A 23,823-nucleotide genomic window follows, 5' to 3' on the forward strand; every position below is an offset into this window, starting at 1 on the left:
GTATTCCTGTAAACAGTCCTGGGGACAGTGGAGCCCTGTGAAGAATGGCAATCTGACCTGTGGAGGGAAAACATGTAGGGGAGGGCATGAAGAACTGAGATACTGATTCCAGAGTACAGATCTGGATGTCCCAAACATGAAATCTACACACAACCACCTTCAGCAGCACAGAGTAGTGATACTGGAAGCCTAACTTTTAATTCATCAGAAATTACTATTTTCTCAGACCTTCTAGTACTAACCTAAACAGAATCTCTAGTAATTTTGAGGGATGGGGTCGTTTTGTTTCTTTTTTTAATCCAGATATTTAATCTTCAGAGGCAAAAACATTTAGAAGAATGTGAGATAAAGATAGTATGTTTATCACACACACAACACAGTGAAACACTGAGACAAGGAAGTACAAAATGAAATATAATCCTTTGTAAGTAAGTAAATTCAGTTTTAAGTAACGTTAAGTTTGAAGGCTTTGTAACAATAGCAACAGAAAATAACTGAGGTAAATGTTTCACAAAAAACTAGTCAGAATGCAGCCAAAGAACATAATAAGAACCCTTGTATAAGATAAATCATTGTAGTTGGCGTAGTTTTAGGTCCTTATGACCTTAATACAAAAATAATTGTAAGAAAAACAGGATAGAGAAACAGGATGTGTAGATAAAGAGTATCTGAAACTAGCATATGTCCAGGATGTGCTGCAGCTAAGCTAACTGATAAGCAGAAGGACAAGATGATTACTTCTGCAGTGTCACCGAACCAATTAAGCTGGTGTAAGCATTTATCTACTGCACATGCTTCAAAGATTGCCAGAAGCGATGAAGATTGTTGGAAGAAGTAAACGACCCCCAAACGACCACTACCACATTGTTGCGCGCATGCAGAAATGGGCGTGGAATTATGTAAAACGGTTCTTGGATGGTTAGTGAAGATGTATGACGTTTAATGAATACGTATGTTAAGCAACAATATAACCACAGTCTGCTTGAGGTTCGGCAGAAACACGCTAGGAGGAGCTATCCCACATGTTTCCCAGTGCTGCAATAAAGAATACCTGCTTGTCAAACTTTGTTGGAGAGTTCTTAGGGAGTTTTATGAATCAACACAAGATTTTGGATGTAAAGGATCAAGTGCATATTTTTAAAATGGACATTTCTACATTTTGGAAGTAAGATTTTCCTACCACAGATACCTAACTCAAAAGGAAAAGCTATGGAAATCTAAGATGGGACACAGGTTTTTGTATTTTGTTGATATACTCTGGGTAGAAAATAAAGAACACTGAAATTACTTACAGTGTTACAAATATAAGACCTTAGTAAAATAAATGCAAAAGCAGAGTAGCTCTTTCAAATTTCTAATGGTCCCAAACTTTTCAGTACTTCATTTATTTAAACTCCCATCTGCTGCATGTCTTGTGTTTCTAGCATCCATTCTTTGAAGTACATGTGCTTCTGTTAAACCCAATCCAGTTTAGTGAAGTGACTTGTCTTCCCCACTCCTCAGTCCTGAATCAACTGTTTCTGTAATATTGTTGCACAAGGATTCAATTATCACCATTAAAAATCCTTTTAAAAATTATTACTACAGTGTTACTCAAATTCCTAAACTTGGCTACTGACAACTCTACCATGGTCGCACTCAACAACAGCTCTACTACTTTTCTCATAAAAAGGTTTTAGACTGTTTTAGAATGTGGCTTTATCTCAGAAGAACACTCTTCCAGCAAGCATTATCAACCTGAGGCACAGCAAACAGAAACGGGTCGAACTGCTGACTCCGGATGACCACGTCACATGGGAAGATTGAGCATTCCTTGAAACCTTAAAAAAAATATATATTAAAAAAAAAAAAAAAGGACTAGTGGTGCTAGAGCAGTAGTGTGTAGCATGGGCAATCTGGGTTTAGCTCCTGCTCTGTCACAACTTTCTGAGTCACCACAGGCAATACTTCCCTGCCTTTTACAGGTTTTAAAATACCCTAAGTAGCTGTGAGTCCCAGGCATTAATGCAACAGAGAATGAATTAACTTGATAAGGATACTAAATTAACTCTATAGACCCTATTAAAATTTACTTAAGTTTAGTAATAACGAAATATCATTATACACTAAAGGACACCATGTTAAATTATTTAACATCTCAGTTTTTACAGTCAGCAATAGTCGAACTTCAATCACTGTTTACTTTCCAACTCCTCACATATGGATAACTGCCCTCTAGTTATTCCAGTATTTTGTACATCAAAGAGACAAATTAGGGAGACATGGCAACTCCCTTCTCACTAATTCTACTGTATCCAATCTGAAGGCCTCCTTCTGTGACATCAACTCCATTTTGACATTTTCAGAAAGCAAATAAAGTAACCTTTCTTTAGAGGGATCCTTGTACTAAAAAAAAAAAAAAAAAAAAGTGGATTAAAAAAAGTTTCTTTATGAAAATCCAACTACCCAACTTTTGAAACAAGTGATTCAAATTCAGCAGAAGAGCAGCTCTCAGGCAAGAGCATTCTATGTTCTCTAATGGCCATTGAATTCTGACTAGGTATCCCTCAAATGTTAAGTAAGATGCACTCACTATTTCACTTAATTGTATTGCCTGGGAAATGGTTCATGGCATACAATATTAAAATTCAACCATAACCACTCTGAAGTCAGGCCTGAGCATGCATGAGAAAAGAAAACACAAGACATTACAAATGGTTTTGAAGTGACAGGAGTAGATGTATCTTTCTTTCTGCTGCTTCATGCTCTCTTTATCAGCACTTTCTAAATTCAACACCTACGACTACATCCTTCTCCGCAAAATATTGTCCTCTCTTCTGTTATGTAGTTAAATCAAAACTTGAGCCTATGTTGCATTGCTGAATTTCAAACAGCAACTACTAACAATGACTTGCTATCCAGAGCACAACCGGAAACTTCAGTATTTTTTAGCCACCTTCTTTTACAGGAGGTTTACAAAAATATATTGAGTTGGAAGATTAAGCATTCAAAAATTAGGAAATAAATATTCCAAGTTTCACAGGCAACCCTAAGGCTACTTTCTCATATACCTATTAAGGAACAGCTTTAATTAAATAACCTTCTTTCCCAAAACTCAATTCCTTTAGTAGATGAGCACCTGTACATCCATAGAAGAACTGTGATTGTACAAGGAACAACAACTTTTCCTTAAATGGAACACTGCATTTTAAAATAAAACTGTTATGTGCAGCAGCTGGTTTTAATATGCATAAAAGTGCTCTTAAAATTACTGCTTTACAGGTGCTCTTTTAGAAGAATGTCCTTCTCAACTACTATTATGGAATGCATACATTTATTGGTAAAATTTCCTTTCTACTTGACCTAGCACAAAGCCAGACTAAAATTTTATAGTACACCATCGACATCTGCAAGCCAAATTATTCCCCAGTCACACCTGTGCAACCAGGCTTCAAATTACATCCTTAATGTACTTGCATAATCATACAGATATGGGCCATGTAGAGATGAACACTACACAAATTAACTCAAATGCATCAACATCTTCATGCACAAAAAAGGGGAAAAAATTCCTGTTAATTTTGTGACTCTAATGATTTTTATATATATATTATACACACATGTGCATATATATTTCAAAACAGTCATTCAGAAGCCAAAAGATAAACAGAGCATTTTCATAGCTGTAAAAAGGAAAGCAACTACATATACACATAAGGAAGAGGAAAGAAACATGACTTGAGGCACATATATAGGCAAAAGTGAACAACTTAACACAAATTTCAAAGCTAACTTCAGTTAAACATGAGAAGCTTAACTTGTACACCTTAAAGTAGAGTTATATATGTACCGACAGACAAATCCATAAGCCCAGACAGTAACTCAGAACCACGCAGCCGCTCACTCAATACCCCCCCCTTCTTCCCCCCCTCTCCAGGCAGGATGGGGAGAATTATAGAATCATAGAATCATAGAATAGTTAGGGTTGGAAAGGACCTCAAGATCATCTAGTTCCAATGTAAACCCCACAGGTTGAAATAAGAACAGTCCAATAACTAAAGTATAATATTAAACTACTACTATTACTAATAATAATAATGATAAGAGAAATAAATAAGAAGGGGAAAGAATATAAAACTAAAAAGGGAAGGGGGAAAAAAAACAAACAACAAACACAAGTGATGCACAATACAATTGCTCACTACCCACCAACTAATACCCAGCCCAAACCAAGCAGCAACCTAGGCCTTCCAGGTGACTCCCCCAGTTTAGATACTGGGCATGATATGCTGCAGTATGGAATACCCCTTTGGCTAGTTTGGGTCAGGTGTCCTGTCTGCTTCCTCCTGGTTTCCTATGCCCCTCCTCACTGGCAGAGCATGAGACTGAAAAGTCCTTGATCAGAGTAAACATTACTTAGCAACAACTAAAAACAGTGCTGATAACACACCAATGCTTTCGGACTAAAGCAAAAACACAGCACTGTACCAGCTACTAGGAAAGAGAAAAATAACTGTTACAGCTGAACCCAGGACACAAAGCATGTTTCAAACATGATTTCCAAACCACCATTAGGTAATTTAAGAAGATTAAAATATCTGATCACAAGACTGTAGCAAATTCTGAGTCCCACACCAGGTCAAAAAAATGCCAAGAGGTAGCGAGGTCTCAAAACACAAAAAACTAGAGTCCATTTTCACAGATCTGAGAACAAAATTAAGATCTTAGTTCTAAGGTGATACACAAAGTTGTAGGCATTATGCTGCAAAGAGAAAGTAGCAACATTACATGTTTAAAGTTTCTTAAATGTCTTAATAGCACACTTAACTGATAACTGACCAGTCCAAACACCGACACCTAAGGGACACCACACGTTACTGGTCTCCAGCTGGACATTAAGCTGTTGACTACAACTCCTTGCGTGCAGCCATCCAGTCAGTTCTTTATCCACGGAGTGGTCCATCTATCAAACTAATGTCTCTCCAATTTAGAGACAAGGATGTCATGTGGGACAGTGTTGAACGTTTTGCACAAGTCCAGGTAGATGACATCAACTGCTCTGCCCCTGTCCATCAGTTCTGTAGCCCCATTACAGAAGGCCACCAAAACGGTCAGGCAGGATTTCCCCTTAGTGAAGCCATGCTGGCTGTCACCAACCACCTTGTTGTTTTTCATGTGCCTTAGCATGCCTTCCAGGAGAATGGGCTCCAAGATTTTGCCAGGCACAGAGGTGAGACTGATGGGTCTGTAATTCCCTGGGTCACCCTTTTTCCCCTTCTTGAAGATGGGGGATATATTTCCCTTTTTCCAGTCATCGGGAACTTTACCTGACTGCCATGATTTTTCAAATATGATGGACAGTGTCTTAGCAACTTCATTTGCCAGCTCCTTCAGGACCCACAGATGGATTTCATCAGGTCCCATGGACTTGTGCATGTTCAGATACTTAAGGTGGTCTCGAACCATATCCTCTCCTATAATGGGCCTAAGGTCTTCATTTTCGCAGTCCCTGCATCTGCCTTCCAAGACTTGGGTGGTATGGTTAGAGCATTTTTCAGTGAAGACTGAGGCAAAGTCATTAAGAACCTCGGCCTTCTCCAAATCCAGGGTAGCCAGTTCTCCTCCTAGCTTCTGGCAAGGGCCCACATTGTCTGAGGTCTATCTTTTATTTGCAATAGACCTATAGAATCCCCCTCCTGTTATCTTTCACATCCCTAACCAACTTTCATTCTAACTGGGCCTTAGCTTTCCAGACCTGGTACCTAGCTTCCCAGACAACATCCCTGTATTCTTCCCAGGCCCCCTCTCCTTGCTTCCACCTTTCATAAGCTGCTTTTTTCTCCTCTAAGTTTCCTCAGCAGTTACTTATCCATCCAAGGAGGTCTCCTGACCCTCCTGCTGCACTTCCTTCTAGTCAGGACGCAATACTCCTGAGCTTGTAGCAGGTGATCCCTGAATATCAACCAACAGTCTTGGGGCTCCCCTGCCTTGGGGCAGTATCTCATGGAACCTTACGAAGCAGGTTCCTGAAGAGGCCAAAGTCTGCTCTCTTGAAGTCTAGGGCAGTAAGCTTGCTGCATGCTCTTCTCAGTGTCCTGAGGATACAAGGTTAACCAATGCACAAGGGGATAATACAGGGAAATCCAACTAATATACGGGGGAGTGTATAAAGGGGTTAGAAGAATTCGCTTGCTTAAACAGAAGTATTGCCTGTTGTAAACACCTATCATGCCTACTAAGCAGAACAAGGCACAAACTACTGATGAGGGGAGAAGCAGAAGTCTGGTTCTACTGATAAGCAACTATTGACAAGGAAAAGCAGACCCCTGAGTCTATTGATAAGGGGGAGAAACAGATGGATTATGGCTGGGATACCAACCAAAACCTAAGGCTATGTGTGAAGACTAAAAGGTGAAAAGTTTAAGAGGAAGACACATTTACTTCATCTTGAAGACCCCTACTCACAGGAGGAAGACTCATTTACTTCATCTTGAGACCCCTACCCATGACCAGAAGGGGGCACTGAGCAGGCGCATGGGACTTTATAGCTCATTATAATACAAAGCGGGGATAGATACTAAATATGTATAGGCGTATCAGTAATCTAATGCATATGTATACCTTAAGAGAATAAATGAAGAGGGAAAAACAACCCTGGGTGTGCATACTTTGGAGGAACTATCCCCATGCACCTCAGCGCTGAAACAAAAGCATACCTACTTTACAACTTTAATGAGTTGTGGAGTCTATCCGCGTATCAATTTGGCGAGCCAGGCAGGAGGACTCTGTTCGGCTGCAGGATCGGCTGAGGGGCGGACATCCTAGGCACCCCAGGCTGCTTGCCTAGAGGAGCTCCATTTCTTGTCCACTCAATGCGGGGACAGACAACAACCTGTGCCGGCTGCAGAGAAACGGTATGCTTGGAATTTAGGTACTTTAGGGGGCCTGTAAGGAGTATGTGTGGCCCAGGGCTGCTGGTAAGGTGCCCAGAGACATTTGGCGCACAGCGAAGTTCCCCTTGGCAGGTAGGGCTTGCAAGCAGGGGGCTCATCGACCGATAGGGCGGCCGCGAGCGATCCTGGAGGCGGATCGGGCGAGCCCGGGTTTTCGCTGCATCCCAAGTTTTGGGAGCCAGGACGGACCTGCTAAGGGACGCAGGTGAAGGGAAGGCAAACCCACCAGGTCTCTGCTGCATCTCAAATTCTGGGAACCAGGACAGACCTGCTACCACAAGAAGCAGGAGAAGGGTAAGCGGAACCATAGTATGAGTGTGAGGGATCCCATGTGTGTCTGTGCGACTGAGACGTAGCATAGCTACAAAGCTAGTGTGGAGTCCTAATCCACGGTTCCGTGTCTCCGCGAGGGGAGCGGACAGAGAGGGACGAAGCATTTATGTTTTTCTGTCTTGCGTCTTGTCTGTGTATAATCATTAAGCAGCTTATAAAGTGGGGGAAGGTCTGGCTAACCCTCCCGCAGTGGATAGCTTTATGAAGTACAAGGGCAAGGGAATTCCCTATGTGCCTTGTGGGAGTGTAACTGTATGTGATGAGAGGCATTTCACGCGGATATTGCATTTCATGTGGATATTGTGGCAGTGCTTTTAGTGTAGATTCCACTTTTATAGCCACTCAGGGTACCGTTGGGGCAGATACTGCTCGGGGTGTCTTATGAAACACTGGCGAGTTTGTGGAGAAAAGCCACAAAATCCCGGAGGACTTCTGGGAAGTTAGAAAGGAAAACTGAGAAAGGGTTTATAAAAGGTATCAAAGAAAATTTGAGGAGACGTGGTTACAAAGGAGAAAGTAAAATGGGAATACAACAATTAATGTCTCTCTTTTTGGGACAATCCACGGGGGATATGAGGAAAAACTTCGTAACCTCACATATGAGTGCATAATAACTTTTGAACAGTGGAACCTGCTGTGGATACTAGGGCAGTGTAAATTTTGCTGGAACTGAAACTATGATCTAACAACAGGGGAGTTGATCTGCAGAACCCAGAGATATCATTTTACTGAATCCCCTGAGAATATCATAAAACTTGTGTGTAGGTGCTCTCATAATTTTTATAAATGCATTTGCAGAGCACTAGGAAAGAGAAGCTATAGAGATTTGTAAGAGATTGTTTGACATGGGAGCTGGTCAAAACAAGGGAATTCTGAAGAAAAGCCCACTGGATTACGTTTTGGCACATTGGAAAGAACTGGGAGGGTCTTCTGGGGGCTCGGTAAACAAGAAAACATTGGTAAAATATTGTAACCAATGGTGGCCTTTATATACTTTGGAAAATCAGGAAAAATGGCCTAAAAATGGCACTCTAAATTATAATACATTTTTTACAATTAATGTTGGTTTTGAGGTGGCCAGGAAAATGCGATGAAATAATGTATGCAGTTATGTTTTTCACTTTAAGAAACCACCCAGAGTGGCAGACAGAATGTGAAATTAATATAGCTCTGCCAGATACCTAATTTTGGTTTTGGAAAAGGACAGGGAAAAACAGAAAGCTAAGCTGAAGAGATGCTGCTCAGCCTGTGATATTGGGACAGTAATCACGAAAATTATATATCACAGGTACGTCTGAGAGGAGCACCTTCTGCCTCTGTCCTATCAGGTACTGATAAGGAGGAGGAAACTGCTGTCACTGGTAACAAGCAGCACATTCACATTCAGAGTTAAGAAGGGGTTAAACCAGAAGTGCTGTTGCAGAGGCAGGCATTTGTAACCCCTGCAGAGCAGGGTGAGCACCTGTAAAAAAAATAAAAAATAAAAAAAAAAAAAAAAAAGGGAAAACCAAAGGGGAAAGGAGGGGAGCTCACAAAGTTCCTGTGTTTGAGCATGGGATGGGTGCTGGGGGAGGCAAACAGACATGTTGACAGATGGGACTGAGGGGTTGTTGAATAAATGTGGATGGGAGTGAAGGAGGAAGCATGGAGAGTGTATAGGAATCGGGAACAAGTAAAAAAGAAAAAGCTGGGTCATGCTATAGCCACGACTGCGGTGGTTACTTTAAAACTGGTGGAAGAGAAATGTCGGGCAGAAGTGGGGGAGTTGGCTCCTCTTCTGTGGAACCAGATCCGTGTATGAAGAGTTTGGACGCTGGGAGTGAGACTGCCCTCGTGGGGGGAGTGCCATGGGGTGGCTCCGGTGACTGAATTGGAACTAGACTGATGGGGACCAGGGGAATCTTCCCTAGCAGATCCACTGGTTATAATGGAGCTAGGGGACAAAAGAAAAAAAAAAGGAAGTGGAATTTTTGGTTGATATGGGCGCAGGGTATTCGGTTTTAAACAAAGCTTTAATGCCTTTGGGGACGATTATATTATGGTAAAAGGGGCGACTGGCCACGGTGAAAAGGCTTATTTTTGTAAACTATTAAAATGTCAGTTGGGAAAACAATGAGGCATCCATACGTTTTTGTATATGCCAAACTCCCCAAAAGGTCTTTCTGGGAGAGATATGTTAGAACACTTGGGAGCGACCATTACTTTCAAAGAAGGTGAGATCACTTTAAAAGTAAACAACCAACAGTATTGAAACAAGGGGGACAGAAAATCACAAAATGGAATATATAAACCTTTAGAATCAGTTTTAAGTAATGTTAAGTTTGATGGCTTTGTAACAGTAGCAATGGAAAATTACTAAAGTGCATGATACATAGAAAAAATGCAGCTAGAGAATACACTGAGCATTCTTGTACAAGATAAATTGTTATAGTTGACAGAGTTTTAAGAAAAACAGTCTAGAGGAACAGGACACAGGGATAAGGAGTATCTGGGAATGGCAGCTGTCCAGGATGGACTACAGTTAAACTAACTGATAAGTAGGAGGATAGGAGGATTATTATGTCTCCTGCGCTAACGAACCAATTAAACTGGTATGAGCATCTACTGCGCATGCTCCAAAGGCTGCCAGAAGTGATGAAGATTGTTGGAAGAAGTAAACAACCCTCAGAGACCACCACCACAATTCTGTATGCATGCGGGGAACTTTCTGGAAAATGACGTAATGTATGTATGCCCAGGGACTATATAAGGACGGCTTGTGGAGCAACAGAGAGACACACGTTAGGAGGAGCTATCCCCCGTGTCTCCCGGCGCCGCAATAAAGAATACCTGCTTGTCAGCTTGAAAACTTTGTTGGCAAGTTTGTTCCTGGAGTTTTCTCCGAATCAGTATATAGAGATGTGAAAGCTTAGTTTTGATCACTAATCATGTCAAGGGAGAAGTCAGATTGCAGATATACTGGATCAGGTACTCCCAGGGGTATGGGCTACAAACATACCTGGAAGGGCCAAAAATGCACCCCAGATACAGGTATGTTCAAGGAGGGAAAACAGCCAGCCAGGATTAAACAATACCCCCTGAAAAGGGAAGATAGGGAAGGAATTTGCCCAAATGACTGAAAATTTCCTACAGCTAGGACTGCTAAAAGAGTGCCAATCTGATTTTAACATCCCTATTTTACCTGTTTGTAAACCTGATGGGTCATACCAGGCGGTACAGGACTTATGGGCAGTTAACAAAATAACTGAAGATCCTTACCCTTTAGTAGCAAATTCATACACTTTGCTAACATGCTTAACATCAGAGCTAACTTGGTTTACCATTCTAGATTTGAAGGATGCTTTCTTTTGCCTCCCTCTCCATGAAGCCAGCCAGAAAATCTTTGCATTTGAATAGAAAAGCCCTAAGACTAGTGTCCTGGGTTGAGCAGCAGCAGTCATTTTTCTCCTTCTTAGGAGCTAGTACAGTGCTGTGTTTTGATCTTTTGGCCTGGAACAGTGCTGATAACGCTGATGTTTTCGGTTGCTGCTCGAATGTTTGGTCTGGCCAAGGACTTTCTGAGCCTCATGCTCTGCCAGGGAGGAGGGGAGGCTGGGAGGAAATAGGAGACAGGACACCAGACCCAAACTAGCCAAAGAGGTATTCCATACCACAGCACATCATGCCCAGGATGTAACTTGGAGTTACCCGGAAGGGCTAGTGGGACTGCAGGGTTGGAGGAGGTATCGGACAGTGCTCGGCTGGGGGGAGTGGGGTGAGTTATCGGTCGGCTGGTGTTGAGGTGCTGTATTCTTTCCTCTTGTTATTTCCTTTAGCACTATTATTATTGGTGGTAGCAGTAGTGATTTGTGTTATACCTTAGTTACTAAACTGTTCTTATCTCAACCCGTGGGAGTTGCATTCTTTTCGATTCTCCTCTCCGTCCCTCCAGAAGCAGGGGGAAGGCAAGAAGGGGGGAGTGAGTGGACGAGGTTTGTGGTTGGGTTTAAACCATGACAGTTCTTTTTGGCGCCCAACGTGGGGCACGAAGGGTTGAGATAACGACGGAGATGATCGGATTAATAGTCGTCGCAATGCTGACTTATTGGCTCCCGAAGTTGTTTCTCTTGCTCTCAGAGTTTCAGAATGTAGTACATTACTTAGAGCCGGTATTTGCTGTGTTAGTGTTTATCAAGTGTGGAGCTTGGGCTAAGGTTCTTGTTTCACTGTACTTTATGGCAGTGACTTGTAATACGGTTGGGCTCCAGCAGCAGGGAGAGATGGATGTGGCCGTGGACTTGTACCTGGCCGCCCCGCTGCTCTTCACCGTCCTGGCCCTTGTCCTCGCCTCCGTCTTCGTGAGGCTGCGGGGAGCCGAGGGGGAGCGGCCCAGGGAGCCGGCGGCAGCCGAAGCAGCCCGGGAGAGCGGCCCCGGGAACCAGGCGGCGGCGGGAGCGGGGCCTGAGGCCGGGAGGAAGGCGGCTGCTGAGCAGCGGGAGGAGGGGGCCGAGGAGCCGAGCCCCGCGGAGGAGCCGAGCCCTGCGGCCGAGCCGAGCCCTGCGGCCGAGCCGAGCCCTGCGGCGGCCGAGAGCGTCCCCCGGAAGCCGCCCGCCGAGCCCTAGGAGGATGCAGGAGCCCAGGCAGCATTTCCCAGCAAGGCAGAGGAGGAAGAGCTGCGCCTAGGAAAAGAGAAGCTGGTGGTGGGAGAGCCGGCAAGCACAGCAGCTACACCAGCCCCAGGGACAAGTACAGCAGCATCATCTGAGAGTTCTGAAGGGTTTGAATGGCCTTTGGGTACCCTTGGGACCTGCCTGCTGATTGTGATGGGGATCAGCATGCTGGCACACACACACACAGTGTGTTCTGCCCACGAACATTTTGTCTGATCTCAGAAGTTAGGCAGAGTCAGGTTTGCTTCTTGACTGGGGTTAGATGACAATATGGGAGGACCAAGAGATCTTCCCCAAGGCTGGATAGTCATGAGTGGCAGTGTGTGTGGGACAGTATGAGAGAGTATCTGGTCCACTGGGCCCCTCCAGTGCTTTGGAAGCATTGGAGATGGAAGGCGACTCTATGGGGTCCCCAGCAACAAGCTGCAGAAACTGCTGAAGGGGACAGTGAATTATTTGGAGCCTGGTGGGCCATGACACTTCAGGCCATCAGGGCAGAGATGCAACATAGAGATGGACTCATGATCGAGGGGTGGACTTAGCAATGGACACTATTGCCCAGGTTATTCACGAGTGTGAACACTGCACACAGCCTCTCCTGCTCTGAGAGACTGTTACAAGAGATGGAGTCTGACATCATGGACCAGATGGACTCAGCAGCTTTATAGGTCCATGCATTAAGAAATGATCTTTTTCTCTGTGTATATGTAGATGTATATATATATATATATATATGTAAGAGTGATGGCATATTGAAGATGTGGGATCTGAGCATGATGTGAATGGTATGGAATAAGGGGTGGATAATGTCCTGGGTTGAGCAGCAGCAGTCATTTTTCTCCTTCTTAGGAGCTAGTACAGTGCTGTGTTTTGATCTTTTGGCCTGGGAAGAGAGCTGATAACGCCGATGTTTTCGGTTGCTGCTCGAATGTTAGGTATGGCCAAGGACTTTCTGAGCCTCATGCTCTGCCAGGGAGGAGGGGAGGCTGGGAGGAATCAGAGACAGGACACCTGACCCAAACTAGCCAAAGAGGTATTCCATACCACAGCACATCATGCCCAGGATGTAACTTGGAGTTACCCGGAAGGGCTAGTGGGACTGCAGGGTTGGAGGAGGTATCGGTCAGTGCTCGGCTGGGGGGAGTGGGGTGAGTTATCGGTCGGCTGGTGTTGAGGTGCTGTATTCTTTCCTCTTGTTATTTCCTTTAGCACTATTATTATTGGTGGTAGCAGTAGTGATTTGTGTTATACCTTAGTTACTAAACTGTTCTTATCTCAACCCGTGGGAGTTGCATTCTTTTCGATTCTCCTCTCCATCCCTCCAGAAGCAGGGGGAGGGCAAGAAGGGGGGGAGTGAGTGGACGAGGTTTGTGGTTGGGTTTAAACCACGACAACTAGGCACAAAATCCAGCTCACCTGGACGGTGTTGCCTCAGGGATTTAAGAACAGTCCCATCCTGTTTGGAGAACAACTTTCAAAAGACTTAGAATCCTGGGAAGCCCCACCGGAAGAAGGGAAGTTATTGCAGTACATAGATGACATCCTAACAGCTACCCAGACAGAAGAGGCCTGTGTGGCCCGGACAGTATGACAGGATGGTGTAGATTGTGGATCTACCATCATGGACTAATTGTTAAGCCTCTAAATGCACTACAACAAGAATCTTCAGTGGACAAAGGAAGCTACTCGAGCCTTCCACCAATTACAAAAACACCTTAATGTCAGCACCAGCCTTAGGACTCCCAGACATGAGTAAACCATTCTTTCTTTTCTCCCATGAGAAACAAGGAATTGCCTTAGGAATACTAGCACAGGACTTGGGCCTGTACAGGCGAGCAGTTAAGCAATTGGACTCTGCAGCTGAAGGATGGCCTGGATGCCTCAGGGCCGTTGCAGCAGTTGTACTAAACATCCAAGATTCACCTTGGGCCAGAAAATGACTGTGCTGGTGTCCCATACAGTGTCTGCAGTGCTGAAAGTGAAAGGCGGGCACTGGCTTTCCCCACAAAGGTTTCTGAAATATCAAGCCATCATTGTGGAACGAGATGATGTAGAGATAGTGGTAACTAACATTGTCAACCCAGCTTCTTTCCTCAGCAGAAATGGAGAACCACCATGATTGCCTGGAGACTATTAAGGCCACATATTCCAGTTGTCCGGATCTGAAAGATACCCCTTTAGATGACACAGAAACCTGGTTTACTGATGGGAGCACCTATGTCATCAGTGGAAAACGACATGCTGGAGTAACAGAATCCAGACCATTACCCATAAACACCTCTGCACAGAAGGTGGAATTGATTGCTCTGACTAGAGCTCTGGAACTGGCAAAAGGAAAAAACATAAATGTCTATAAAGACTCAAGATATGCATTCGGAGTTGTGCATGCACATGGTGCCATTTGGAAGGAGAGGACTGTTGAATTCACAAGGAAAAAAAACCACATTAAACGTGAACAAGAAATACTGAGACTGTTGGAAGTGGTCCAACTACCTGAGAAGGTGGCAATTATGCACATCAAGGCACACCAGAAGGTGAGCTCAGAATTAGAGGAAGGAAATGAGCTGGCGGACAGAGAGGCAAAAGAAGTGGCAAAAGATGAGATAACAACTGAAGGAGCTTTAATTCCTGATGGGAAAATTTCTCTGGAAGGTAAATCAAACTATAATAAGAAAGATCAGAAATTGATTATAGATCAAGATGGAATATTTAATGAGGAAGGGTGGGCCAGTACACACCCAGGGGAAAATAATTTTTCCCTCATCTTTGTCATGGTCCTTAGTAAAGAATGCACATCAAAAACACACTGGGGAGTGGATGCCTTGTATAAATATTTGATAAGCAAAATTATGGCTAGATCTCTGTATGCTACTATTCAACAGGTAACTCACCAGTGTAATCTCTGCCTCCAAACAAACCCCAAAAGTAATCCTAAACCAAAATGGGTCAAACTGGGAGGGGCAATGAACCAGGACAACAGTGGCAGATCGACTTTACAGAACTGCCAAGAAAAGGGGGGTATAGATATTTGTTGGCACTAACGGATATCTTTTCAGATTGGCCAGAAGCCTTTCCAACTAGAACTGTGAAAGCCTGAAAAGAAACACAATTGATACTAAGGACATATGCCTTGATACAGAACAAGGCATTTATCATTTTGAAATCCATCCAGACATTACTCAAAGGACTGTACTTGTATATACTGTACTTGTATATATTGTATATATGCATGTGCTTGTGACTGTTAAGAATCATTCTAATTTTTATATGCTACCATCCAACAAGTAACTCAACAATGTGATCTTTGCCTTCAAACAAACCCCAAGATTACTCCCAAACTTAAAATAGGCCAAATTGGCAGAGGTTATGGACCAGGCCAACAATGGCAGATTGACTTCACGGAACTGCCAAGAAAAAGGGGGTATAGACATTTGTTAGTAGTAACAGGCACCTTTTCAGGTTGGACAGAAGCCTTTCCAACTAGAGGCACACAAGCCTGAGAGGTAACAAACATATTGTTACAGGAAATAATACCACGATATGGAGTTCCAGCCACTTTATCTTCAGACAGAGGACCACATTTTGTTTCAAAAGTGGTACAACAAATTAACAAACATTTAGATATTGATCGGCAACTTCATACTCCCTACCACCCTCAGTCAAGTGGTCAGGTAGAGAAAATGAACCATCTAATTATACAACAAATTGTGAAATTGGGTCAGGAGGCCAGTCTACCTTAGCCCCAAACACTTCCATTAGCTCTGTTGAGAATTCAAACTAAACCAAGAACTCAAGAAGGGCTGAGCCCTTTCAAAATTCTGTATGTATGACCATATGGAGTCCAACAGGGAATGTCTCTCCAAGTGGGAGAAGAGACTATGAATAACTATATAATAGAGTTAGGAAAACAACTCAGAAAAATTGAAAAATATGTGGCTGGAACTCGAAACAGAAGACTGGATAGTCCTATATATAATATACAACCTGGAGATTATGTGTATATAAAATCTTTCAGAGCCACAGGGGAAGAAAATCTTGAACCAAGGTGGAAAGGGCCGTTCCAAGTACTACTCACAACTTTCACAGCTATCAAAATTAGAGAACAAAACTTCTGGATTCATCAATACTCGAGTCAAGAAGGCTCCAAAGGCTCCCTGGAAAATCACATGAAGCGGTAATAACAGACTGAAATTAAAACTAACTTGTGAGTAGTGTAGTGCAAGTGCTGCACATATTGCATGAAACTTGGCCCAATTATAATAGACATATATATTTAAGTAGCACAGTTAGTTAAAATGAAGCAGTTATTGATATTAATCCTTTATACCAATACCATGGTCCAAGCCATAGAAAAAGAAACATCAATATTGGGGTCAAACACGAATGTCTGGCTCACATGGGCAAACAAGACTGGGGTTACTGACTTCTGTCCGACCTTGGCACAGGTGGGAAATCCTTTCCAAATGTGCCTAATTGGCATACCATACTTGTGCCCCTTTGATTTTCAAGGATGGGTAAGGAATGACTCAGTTTTAAATCTTACCACAGTAATAGAAATGGTCAAGAGAGCTCGAGGGACCGATTGGACAGTTGCATCAGCCCAAATGGGTATAATAATACAAAACTTAAATCGTTCCACTATCCCAATGCAAGAACTCCAACTCTTGGGAGCTGTATAACTTTTAATACACAGTCAAGCAAAGTCCCTGAGACCAAGGTAACTAACAGGAAGACATGGTATCATAATATAACTGCTTACTGCTCAGGATCATCTCCAACATTCCGATACAGTGATAAAATACTCAAAGCTCTACCCCCAGGATATTTCTTGATATATGGAGACCGAGCATGGCCAGGAATTCCTTCCAGACCCTTTGGAGGACCATGTTATCTAGGTAAATTGTCCCTGTTTGCAGCCTCCAAAATGCATTTAGTCCAGGACATGAAGGGCAGCCTCCACAGAGACAAACGATCCATTGAGCAATTAGTCCCGAATTGCGATTCCACTTTAAGAATCTGTAATCACACAGCAAGATTTTTGGTGGCAGTATTTGTACCAAGTATAGCTGCAGGGAAAGCATTGTCAGATATACATCGTTTGGCATGTTGGGCGGCTAAGCAATTAAATATAACTTCAGATGTGATATCCTCACTTGCTACAAACACAGATAGTGTAAGACACGCATCTTTACAAAATCGAGCAGCAATTGATTTTTTATTATTGGCCCATGGATATGGTTTATTGTGAGGTGTCCCTGCCCATGGCAGGGGGGTTGGAACTAGATGATCTTGAGGTCCTTTTCAACCCTAACTATTCTATGATTCTATGATTCTATTTCGAAGGTATGTGCTGCATGAACTTATCTGACCATTCTGAATCAATTCATGCCAAGCTGCAAAAATTGCAAGAAAATATGCAAGAGCTTAAAATTGTTGGAGGCGGATTGGATGAATGGCTAAATAACTTAGGAGTTACTGGATGGTTCAGGGAAATACTTAAACAAGGCCTTCTAATCTTAGCTATAGGACTACTCATTTTAATGATTGTACCTTGCATAATACAATGTATATCGAAATCACTTCATAAATCAATAGAAAGAACATGGATAGCTCTGTCATAATATAGTAAAAGAATTTACTTACTTTATAGAAAAGGGGGGATTGATACAGGGTTAACCAATGCACAAGGGGATAATACAGGGAAATCCAACTAATATACGGGGGAGTGTATAAATGGGTTAGAAGAATTTGCTTGCTTAAACAGAAGTATTGTCTGTTGTAAACACCTATCACGCCTACTAAGCGGAACAAGGCACAAACTACTGATGAGGGGAGAAGCAGAGGTCTGGTTCTACTGATAAGCAACTATTGACAAGGAAAAGCAGACCCCTGAGTCTATTGATAAGGGGGAGAAACAGATGGCTTATGGCTGGGAAACCGACCAAACCCTAAGGCTATGTGTGAAGATTAAAAGGTGAAAAGTTTAAGAAGAGGAAGACTCATTTACTTCATCTCGAGACCCCTGCCCATGACCAGAGGGGGGCAAAGGACCTTCTAGCTCATTATAATACAAAGCGGGGATAGATACTAAATATGTATAGGTGTATCAGTAATCTAATGCATATGTATACCTTAAGAGAATAAATGTAGAGGGAAAAACGACCCTGGGTGTGCATACTTTGGAGGAGCTATCCCCATGCACCTCAGCGCTGAATAAAAAGCATACCTACTTTACAACTTTAATGAGTTGTGGAGTCAATCCGCGTATCATCGAGGATCTCGAACTCAATCATCTCATGATCACTACAGCCAAGGCTGCCCTGTATCATCACATTTCCAACCAGCCCCTCCCTGTTGGTGAGCACGAGGTCAAACATGGCACCTCTCCTTGTCAGCTCCTCTACTACTTGCAAGTGGAAGTTGTCTTCAACACCATCGAGGAACCTCCTGGATTGCTTGTGCTGGGCTGTACCATCCCTCCAACAGATATCAGGATATAATCTATGAATATGCATGAGTATGCTAAATGTATAGCTGCTATCAGCAAGTAACTGGTGCACCCAGGGCTGCAATAAAGAATGCCTGATTTCTAAAACACCAAATTGAGTCTTAGAGAGTTTCTCTGACTGACTATTACAGTAACATACCAAGTGTACAAAATAGAACTTGGAAACCTTGTATTTCATTTGTCATCCTCTTGCAAAATATAGAGGATACAGAATCTTCCCTTATGAAAGGCCTGTAATACAGACTAAATGGAAAAAACAAAGACAAGCCTTTTAATACACCTATATTTCTAAGTTAAACACCAGCTGTAGCAATTTTTACATAAAGGAAATGATTTTCAAGCTTTCCCTCCACCAATTTAACACTAAATTGTTTTAAAATACTCCTACTCCAGTTAAAAACTTTTCAACCTTTTGACAATCTGTATGTTAGCAAAATTTAACACACAATTTTACTTCATATATAGTTTTCCTTTGACATATTTCATCTGAACACATACTTGAAAATAACTCTTTAAAAAAGTGTGGCATTTTAAATGCTTCTCCTTGACAGCATTCAAAAAAACCAAACACTGAAAAGTCACTGTGGTCTTTCATGAAAGACTAAATGATTTTTTTTCTCCATATAGTACTATATGCAAGAATTTAAAAATATTAAGTTAAAGACTTCAAACCAAAGTTCAAAGTGCTATTTCACTTTAAAGGAGCTGATGACTAATTCTTTATGCAGCAGAAGTTATCACTACATTTCTTGTTTTCCTTCATGTCTCAGCAAGGTCATCAATTGTTACAAGAGAAGATACAAAACTGTTCCTAAATAAGTCAAACAAAAAAAGGAAATGGTCAACAACTGTCTATAGATTAATTTGCTGCTCTCTTTATATCAATTTCCCTGTAGGAATATATCCACAATAATTTTTAAAAAGGCAGTTCCAGATGCAAAAGAACAAATACAGTCTTTACAATTTAAATATTTCCCAACTGAAAATAAAGCCAACCTCAGCTTCCCTATTCAGCTTCTACAAAGAGAAACAAATCAAAATCAGAAGTGCACCATTTGGTTAACTGCAATTATCTAGCACTTTAGCTGATTAAAGTATTGTGGAATTAGTAACCCAATCTCTCATTATTCCTGTGATAACACCACCATTTTATAGATTAACACAAACAGGCATATATTTAAGAGAGTTGTCCTGGGCATTACAGAAACATAGCATGTAGTCTGTATTAAAACTAGAAAATATATATGTATATGAAGTGTGGCATAAAATTTAGGAGTATTAACGGGGCATTAATCTAGGGTTTGTTTTCTTTCTTTACCTAGTATAGTTAACAGCTAAATACACTATAGCATGGCATAAAACAACCCCAAGTCAATGATTTCAGAATATTTTTGTTACATGCAATTAAGTACTAATAGGAGAAACTCGGGCAAACCTGCAGTAACATCTCACAGTAACAACACAGTATTTATGCATATCTCTCCATTTCTAGTCCATGATGTGATACTGTACACAGAAGACATAAACCCAAATTGCATTTATCATGACGTTGCACATTTAAGACATGAACAGTACCTACACCTTGAAAAAGAGTAAATTGCTTACAACAAAATTTCTTATTAATGAAACAAAACATAATATATTAAGATAACAGAATGTCTCTACCTGTCGTGTATTTATGTTAGAATCAAAAGGGGTATCTCTTACTATTCTTTTTAATCACAGACTGGTTTGGGTTGGAAAAGACCTTAAAGATAACCCAGTTCCAAGACCCCCTGCCATGGGCAGAGACAACTTCCACTAGACCAGGTTGCTCCAAGCCCCGCCCAACTCGGCCTTGAACACTGCCAGGGATGGGGCAGCCTCTCAGGGCAACCTGTGCCAGTGTCTCACCACCCTCACAGTGAAGAGAGAATCACAACTAGTTGCCACTTTTCTTAATACTGATTTTCTTTCAAAAAACAAAGCAACAAAAAAAAGAACAAATCCAGTAAAAATCATCCACTACATCTACAATGTTCATGATGTTAACTTCAGAGAAGAGATCTTAAGCTTTAGGTCCCAAGTTGATGGCTGACATGAACTAGAGCCTGCCAGTGTCCTTCACTGCTACTGCTCTCTGCAGCAGGTGGCATTAACAGCACTAACCAGGATTCAGGTAACTACAGTCTGCAGCTGGAAACAGAATTTTCACTTTGGCTTTTTGCAGACTGAGTATATTCATCACAACTGCAGAACTGAGTTCCTTGTATGTGCCCAGAATTTCAGACACCACTGATTTACCATAACTCATCTAGTTGAGATTAGCTCCTGAAAATGAGACAACCATTAAAGCAAAACACACACCAATAGCCTATTTGGCAAAACTCAGTCCAACTTTTAAAGCTGATAGTTACAAGACCACAAAAAAAAAAAGGCAAAAAAAAAAAAAGCAAAAAAAAAGCAAAAAAAAAAAAAAGGCAAAAAAAAGCAAAAGGGGGGGAAAAAAAGCGCGCAAAGTGACTGTAACTTGAAAGAACATCATGTTTCTCATTATCATGGTTTAAACCCAGCCAGTAACTAGGAACCACACAGCTGCTCCCTCACTCCCCCCTTCTTTCTCCCCACACTCCCAGAGGGATGGGGAGGACAATCAAAAGAATGTAACTCCCACAGGCTGAGATAAGAACAATCCAGTAACTAGGGTATAATACAAAACTACTACTACTATCACCAATAATAATAACAATAAGGGAAAAAGCAAGGGGAGAGAATACAATTGCTCACCGCCCACTGACCAATACCCAGCCCAACCTGAGCAGTGATCTGGGCCTTCCAGGTAACTCCCCCCAGTTTATATAATGGGCATGATGTGCTATGGTATGGAATACCCCTTTGGCTAGTTTGGGTCAAGTGTCCTGTCTCTGCTTCCTCCTGACTTCCCTTCCTCCCTGGCAGAGCATGAGACTGAGAAAGTCCTTGATTATTTTCTACAACAGATTACTAGTCCAGAGATAAATGTTTTATCCTAAAAGCCTCTATAATATCCCACCTATATTCCAATATCTCAAATCTTCTTGAAGACCAGCTTGAATAACTCGGGCTTGAGAAAAATCACTCCTAGTTTTCCTCCCCCCTGGAATGCACTGTGCTAGCCTCAGAGTTAAATTGACAAGTGAAACTATGTCCCATGCATAGGATATCCCGTGTCCTTCATGACCTAGTCCAATTAGCTATGAGCTTCCTGACATCCACTCATCTGCCACGTTAAACAAATTAAGTCGCTTTATCTATTTAGCATATGAGTAAACCATTTATTATAAAGGAAAGGCAATATTCACCCAGACTGGTTGAAATGGAGACTGAAGAGAGAATACTGTAGAAATACTGCAGAAACATTGCATGTTTACAGGTACAAGCAAAACGTGAACTTATAATAAAAGCACCACCATTTCACTACTGGAAAAGAAACTTAGTTCTTCTCCTGAAGAAATACTTTGGATGCTTTGCCTTTCACTACAAACGCTACTGTTTTCCGTTCTTTTAAATCCATGGAGAAGGGAAGAGAACTCCAGCCTTTTAATTTGGCAAGGATCAACAAGAATCTTCCCCCATTTTTCCTTTCACTGTATTAGAGTGGAGGAAAACTGCAGCCTTCACCAAGGAGCACCCAGCGGCCCATTTACTCCTGCAACCTGTTTCCTGCGGCGGCAGGGTTCACTGGGGCGCAGGCAGAGGGCCGCCCCCGTCTTCCTCCCTTGGCCACGCTGGGCCTCACTCCGGGGGCACAAAGCGCACCGCGCGGCGAGGTCGAAGCCGAGCCTACAAAGGGGCAGCCTCACAGCCCAGGCCTTCCGCAGCAGCCGGGCCGGATCGCCGCCTCAGCCTAGCACACAATAGCCCAGCAGAAGGGCTCGCAGCCGCCTCGGAGTCGCTTCCTTCCACCCCTCGGGACCCGCAAGTCCAACCGGGGGAGAAGGTCCCGCCGCGTTTCGCTCCCCCGGGTCACGCTGCCTCAGACCCACATCGCTGGCGGCGACGCGGGGCCCGGCCGCGAGCAGGAAACCGAACGCTCAGGCTGAGCTTAGGCCGCAGCGAGGCCTTGTCCTGACCCTGCAGCCTCCCCTCCCCGGCGCGCTTACCTGTAGGCGCTGGGCTGGGCGGGACCCCGCTGAGGCGGCCTGGCTCCCCCGATCGTGCGAAGCGACTGGCTGCTCCGCTTTCGCCGAAACGCTCGGTGCCCGGTCCAACTGCTTAAACTCAGCGCGCGTTACCAACTGCTCGTTGCCAGCCGAGAACACACCACCATAGAGACGCGCCAGCTACGGCAGAGCGAGCGAGCGAGCCTGCCTGCCTGCCGGGCGCGCTCCCAACGCGGGCGGGTGCCAGCGCGCACGCGCACTCGGCAGCGGCACGCGGGTCGGGTTGCCCTGTTCCCGGCGTGGCGCAGGCTGGCGAACAAAGGCCGTTCGGTTGTGCTTGGCAGCGGTGCGGTTGCTGCATAGCTGCTAGGAACTTTCGAGCCCCGCCGTGTTTCCACTCGTTTGCTAGGCTCGAGGAGAGGTTGTCTCTTACTCGCTGCCAAGCCCCGCCAGGGTCACCCGACCCCCCCGCGGCCTCAACAGTGAGCCTGGAGCAGGGGAGAGGCCGCAGGCACGGCCCTCGTTTCCGTGCGCCCCGTGGGCCGCGGCAGTGGGAGTAGTCCTGTGCCAAGAGAAGATGTTTGGCAGAGCAGCATTGGGGGTCAAGGCCTAAGAGAGACGATTGGGTGCTCCCTGACACGAGGGCTGTTAATTCTGTTTTAAAAAGTGTAAAAGCCCCCAAAAGCGGCATTACAGGGACCGGTAGCATCCAGTACGGGGGTATTGTGGTTCTAAGGGACTGCTAACAAGAAACCCCTCCTCCAGTCTCTTCCTCTTCAAAGACTGCATAATTCGGGTTAGGCCCTGTCTAGCAATGCCCTAAATACACACGTAACTTTCAGCACATAAACTGAGTGAAATTAGTGTAGTTACTAGTGTGTTTACATATGCTTTGTGGGGTTAGGACCCTGAGCATCTACTGAAACTATTCAGGTTTGCCAGAAGAGAGCCACTGTTTATTTTCAGTAAAATATTTTAAAATACATTTTTGCTATCTTATTTCAATTTTTGAATGACTGAAGCATTTTCTTGGCTACTTTAACTGGTTATCCAGCTGGTTCTCAATATCCTTCTCATTCCTTTTGATGACCAGAAAGCACTTCTTTTTGCATAACATTCTTATGTTGAACCTACCAAGTTTGCTCTTATTCAGAGATTTTGGGGATTAGTTTTAAGGCAGCTTCTCAAAAATACATTTGTGTAGTGATGCCATACAATATGTACCAAACCCACTATTTAAGAATCCTCCTAAGTATAGATAATATTAATTATTTGTTGTC

At 43.2% G+C, this 23,823-nt stretch overlaps 1 protein-coding gene across 1 annotated transcript in view; it reads right to left on the minus strand.

Annotated features, from left to right (window-relative positions):
- The window catches only part of LOC136004362 (E3 ubiquitin-protein ligase SIAH1-like), a 49,605-nt gene extending 26,666 nt beyond the window's left edge, over positions 1 to 22,939 (minus strand). Inside the window, exon 1 of the mRNA XM_065660832.1 lies at positions 22,544 to 22,939. The gene's annotated coding sequence lies outside the window, so the exon portion shown is untranslated. The remainder of the gene's footprint in view (positions 1 to 22,543) is intronic.
- Positions 22,940 to 23,823: the final 884 nt, after the last annotated feature.

This window comes from Lathamus discolor, chromosome W, assembly GCF_037157495.1.
Source record: "Lathamus discolor isolate bLatDis1 chromosome W, bLatDis1.hap1, whole genome shotgun sequence".
Lineage (NCBI taxonomy): Eukaryota > Metazoa > Chordata > Aves > Psittaciformes > Psittacidae > Lathamus > Lathamus discolor.